The sequence below is a fragment of the Tachysurus vachellii genome, chromosome 23 (genome assembly GCF_030014155.1).
Source record: "Tachysurus vachellii isolate PV-2020 chromosome 23, HZAU_Pvac_v1, whole genome shotgun sequence".
NCBI lineage: Eukaryota > Metazoa > Chordata > Actinopteri > Siluriformes > Bagridae > Tachysurus > Tachysurus vachellii.
The window spans coordinates 11,332,905-11,338,746 of NC_083482.1; the positions used below are offsets into that span (position 1 = coordinate 11,332,905).

A 5,842-nucleotide genomic window follows, 5' to 3' on the forward strand; every position below is an offset into this window, starting at 1 on the left:
CAATATCATAACGAGAACTTGGTCCTGTAACTGAATTGACCAACTACTGCATGGCGAGTTTGATGATTTGGATATTGAGAATTGTTTAAATATAAAAGTAAAATGTCAAATTGTTCATTTCATATAAAACCCAGTAGATTTTATTAGCTGCCTACATCAGATCATATGGAGTTTAGCAACGTATCTAAATACAGCATTAATATAAACCGTACAGCTGGAACTACATGCAGCTCGTCTCTTATAGATTATTGTTTATTGTACTTTCAATGCCATTCGAGCAACAACAGTCATTTTCCCAGCAGAAGCACAGGAAGTACAGTGAGATATTTAAGTGATGTTTACAGTAACACATCATTGGCGTCTAACAGTATTTCTGCTGTGTTAACACCGGCTATAACGGCTCCTTCACTTTAACTCTCGATAAAAACCCTAAGATTTTCTTTGGTGCGACATTTTGAAAGACTCCTAAATCCGTATTTTCGGAATAAAAGCATTTTCTAGTGTCATCAAGAGCTTAACAGTGCAGGAACATATGTTTAACGGTGCTTCTCTTAAGGGAAATTCGTCAACACTTAACACAGAAACATTTATAACCCGTGAGCTGAGACGTGCCTCACTGACAACAAATGTGCTTCTCGGGAACACAGGACAATTTTAGCTCTCTATATGGTTACACATTACAATTGCAGTAGAATTTCCAGCATCAGAAATCCTCCCTTTGCTTCTAGATCGGCCTGATCGCCTGCTTTCCAGGAAGTGGGGTCGTAAATAAGAACCTGGACTGTGTTTATAATCTGCAATCATTACAGGCATTAATAAAAAAGAAAAAAATAGAGCAGGTCTTTAAATCCCTTTAAACCTAAATCTATCTGACGTTTGGCACAATTTAATTTTTTTTTTAAAAGGAGATCTGGAAGGTAAGGACACGGTGTCAATAATTCATTCACTGAGATGACAACGTACCAAACTCTATGTGAAATGGTCTGATCGCTATGCAGAGCAGGTTACGTTACAGCTGGAGAAAGGACGGGTTTCGCTGCTGATTTGCCGCCGGCGTTCTTCTGTCCCCCATCCCCCCCCCCCCCCACTTTCTTTTTCCTAATAAGAGCGAAGCATTTATATATTTGTGGCTTGTGTAATGTAAAACCGCATCGACCTTTATTCCATCGTTCAGGACAAAATCAGCTCTGCACAATTCTCTGAATTAAAAAGTACCATGTCATACTTTTTCTTGAACTGTGGTCATACCATGAAGTCTACATCAATATTTACTAGTACATTTAGATACTAAATCAGAAGAGCAAAGATTTATTAATATCAGATTTTTTTTTTTTTTTTGCTTATTTTATCAAAATCAAGTATAAACAGCATCATACTCACCGGTGAAAATATAAAATCACTATCACGATGTCAGACGTATTCCCATGTAAGATCAGACACTCACCTCACCACTGACTTTAATACAACAAAAAATAAAAAGACAATAAATAGATAAAAAAATAATTTTATGCGCAAGTCAGAGCGTCTCTTTTCCTCACAGCCGTGCTCCAATTCATCTTATAATGACAGTGATAGATAGTGAAAAGAAATTTTGTGGGAATGTCACTCAAATGATTGTCTGTAGGAAAAAAAAAGAGTTTTTTTCACTTTTTCTTCAGTATGAAGACATTCTGTAAATTGTTCTCTCTGTTCTTTTATAGCACTGAAAATGAAAACAATGCATTTAAAAATTTTTTAGAAAAAAGAGGGGGGAAAAAAAAAAGAAAAAAAAAAACCCAGATGCTGTTTAAAACTGTCAGAGAAGCGAACCTTTGTCTGGGTTTAGATAAGCTGAACGGTTTTGTGCACAGATACAGCATACATGCATGTTATGATCATGTGACCTACTAATGATCAGAACGCAACTTGTGATGCCACCCGTCAATTTTCTGTCCTGTTTATCCTACACAGAGTCACATGGAACCTGAAGTCTCTCTCAAAAGGACTTTGGAGACATGGTGCTGAACACCCAGGACGAGGTGCCAACCAGTTACAGGACACAATCTCTCACACACACACACACACACCATCAACCGGCATGTCTTTGTACTAGGAGATGAAGCTGTAGTAGCAGGAGGAAACCAGGAGCGTGCAAACTTCGTGCAGAGACAGGAATCAAACCCTGACTCCGTGAGGCAAAGATGCTTGCAACTAATCCACATACTCGCTCCTTAAGTCATGCAGTATTGCATTACACCTTATTACACCATACGTATGTAGAAGGCATGGATATATCTCAACTCTGATGACAACCTCCACACTCTGGTTTATTCCCAGATCACACAGCTCGCTCACTCATCTCATCTCACATGGCAATCGATCATTATTATTACTACAAAAGTCCTGAATCACAGAAAGGAAAGGAAAATAATAATAATAATAATAATAATAATAATAATATTGGATAGTTTTTAATGCCTGTTGCATACACAAGGATGTCTTTACAGGCTTGTGTACAAATACACACATTGCAAAATAAGAATTATTCTGTTAACTGTCACCATTGGCTTATCTAGGGTTAGGGTGCATGTACTGGGGTTTGTCTGCTGTCTAGTGGTTAAGGTGCCATCAGACTCCTCGATAACTGAACTGAACTGTGCACAACACACAAGCACATCAAATGTATGGACTGCACAGACCTACACCATATACACACTCTTCTATTATACAGCCATCACACTGTTTACATGATGTTTTATACTGTTTTTTGCTCTTTGCACATGCTGTCGCACAACTCAGTCAATTGCTGTTTAGCACAATACTTTACAATACCTCATGATGTGTTGTTCTTGTAACTATAATACTAATGTGTTCATTCCAGTATTTCTGTACATAATATTATTTGAACATACAGTGTTTACACTGGTCTGTGCTGTTTTTGTTTATTGTCTTGTGCACTGTCTTTCTTGTCCCGTCCTGCACTGTCTTTCTTGTCCCGTCCTGCACTGTCTTTCTTGTCCCGTCCTGCACTGTCTTTCTTGTCCCGTCCTGCACTGTCTTTCTTGTCCCGTCCTGCACTGTCTTTCTTGTCCCGTCCTGCACTGTCTTTCTTGTCCCGTCCTGCACTGTCTTTCTTGTCCCGTCCTGCACTGTCTTTCTTGTCCCGTCCTGCACTGTCTTTCTTGTCCCGTCCTGTACTGTCTTTCTTGTCCCGTCCTGTACTGTCTTTCTTGTCCCGTCCTGCACTGTCTTTCGAGCTTGTCCTGCACTGTTTGCACCAGGTCACACAGATGCACTTTATGTATCTAGGACTAACTTACTCCGTCTTTGTTCTACGTAGCACCACGATCCTGGAGAAACATCGTCTCATTCCAGCGTGTATTGCGACAGCTATAAACGGTTGAAATGACAATAAAATCTTCTTGTCTTGTCAGACTACTGACCGGAAGGTCATTAGTTCGAATCCCAAGTCCACCAAGCTGCTGGGTCCTTGATCAAGGACCCTTTAATAACACTCAATTCCTCTTACAATAAGTTATAAGTCACTCTGGATGATAAAGCTGTGTGCTAAAACGACAGAAATGTTTCCAAGCAAACTGAGAAGTTGAACCCAGTAAGATCACTGATCACTGATCACTGATCAGTTCACAAGGACAAACTCCACTCTGATATTTATATATGTCTTTAAACCACCTTGACTTTGAGTGCATTTAAAGCTGAACACTTGCAGTATAAGTTGCAGACACACACATTAAAGACAGGATCATATCCCAGAGCTCTACAACTCCAAAGCAACACAGTGTCGACATGTTAGCATTAGAGTTCGTACTAAATGCCCTAAAACCTCCCCATTACACCCTGTTTACTCACCTTCTAACAGCAGGGTCACGTCTACAGACAGATGAACCAGCAGCAGGCTTCACTGGGAGAGGGAGGGAGAGAGAGAGAGAGAGAGAGGGAGAGAGAGAGAGAGAGAGAGAAGGAAGAGAGAGAGAGAGAGAGAGACGTCCGTTCTGCTTCAGCCAACAACACCGGAATGAACACACAGCTTGATGTAGCGTTGCAAAGAAGAGGAACACACTGACAAATACCGCGAGATACTACGAGATCTAAGCGTCCAATCGGACGACGAGATGTTTTTAATGGTTCATCTAGGGAGGGCGGTTGTTCCCGTGCTATGATTGGGTAGTTTTTGTGATTGACGTCAGAGACAGCCAATCGAATTACCGCTGCTGTTTGTATTTACTAGCAGATTGTAGACGTATGGAGAACTGTAGACTTTTAGGTAATTCAAGCAAATAGAAGTAAATAAATAAATAAATATATAAATATACACATATAAATAATACTCAGTAAGCTTTCTGAGCAAAATTCTTATGATGAAATGTAAAAAATTAGTTTAAAGGAAAAATAAATAAATGAATAAATAAATAAATAAAAGATAAAAGAAAATGCCAGAAATTACTGATTTTACACACGAATTTTTTTTAAATTTTCATAACGATCAATTAACTATAAATCTGTCATTTTTATCTATCATCGTTTATATAGTAACAAATGATTCACTTGCAGGCTGTCCAATTAAATAAATAACTAGATAAATAAATAAATAAATAAATAAATAAATAGACAAATAAATAGACAAATAAAAAAAACATTAATAAATAAATAAATAGACTAATAAAAAAATCATAAATAATAAATAAATAAATAAATAAATAAATAAATAAATAGACAAATAAATGGACAAATAAAAAAAACATTAATAAATAAATAAATAGACTAATAAAAAAATCATAAATAATAAATACATAAATAAATAAATAAATAAATAAATAAATAAATAAATAATGTATAAGTGGAATAAAACAATTCAGGGTGTGCTGTATTTATTGTTACTTAAATGCGGCGTCTTCCGTACATGTGAGCGGGATACGCAAATGTTTCAGACAATGCAAAAATAAAAATATTTAGCCATCTTGTATTCATCCATCCATCCATCCATTTTCTACCGCTTATCCGAGGATCTTGTATTCAAGAAGTAGAAATGTTTTGGGAAGTAAATCATAGATATGGAAACTAATCATAAGTTCTGTTTAAGAGGAAATTAAAATGTGTCTGCTTTTTGAAAATTTGCAAATCAGAGGATGTCAGAATATGTGAGAAACAGTGAATAATATTCAGCTTTGGTGGTTTGACACAATGACACATTGATGAGACTCACAGTGAAGTTTAAGCATGAAAAATGAGCTGTGTTTCAGTTCTCATCCAGCATAATTGCAAGAAATGTCTTGCAATGTTTGCTTTTATACAGAAAGGCAAAGAAAAAACCCACACTCCTCTTTCTGGTTTCTTTGATGTGGTGTATCTTCTAACAAGTAACCAGAGAGTGTGAAATTTACTAGTTCACCATCTGGAATGTGCAATTTTTTACACACAGATCCAAACATGACTAAATATAAGCCAAAGTCTTATACTCTAATAAATTAAAACTGTTCTAATATTGTAACTAATATAATACTGGCATTTTTAAAGTTAACTTTTTTTTTTACATTACATTTAGTGTCTTTTTGTTGTTGAAAGTTTTAAAATTTTCAGCATGACAGCAATAATGATTTTGCAAATAATTTATAAGAGCAGAACCAAAAGTTAGGCAGGAAACTGACTATGTGTGTAAACGTGTCTAAAAGTTAGCACTAAAGGTTGCTCTTGATATCTGGATGTTTAGTCAGATAGCAAAAAAAAAATGGTTAATGGCAAAATGCCAGATAAAGTGGATATTATGATAGTAAACAGTTTGGTGTAATAGCTGATTTGGTGTTCAGCTACGATGTGCCCGGGACCATGAGTTAGACTATACTCA

General features: G+C 36.6%; 1 protein-coding gene across 1 annotated transcript in view; it reads right to left on the reverse strand.

The window, feature by feature from the left end:
* glceb (glucuronic acid epimerase b) overlaps nucleotides 1-3,995 on the reverse strand; it is a 66,427-nt gene extending 62,432 nt beyond the window's left edge. Inside the window, exon 1 of the mRNA XM_060859282.1 lies at nucleotides 3,850-3,995. The gene's annotated coding sequence lies outside the window, so the exon portion shown is untranslated. The remainder of the gene's footprint in view (nucleotides 1-3,849) is intronic.
* Between the last annotated feature and the right edge of the window lie 1,847 nt (nucleotides 3,996-5,842).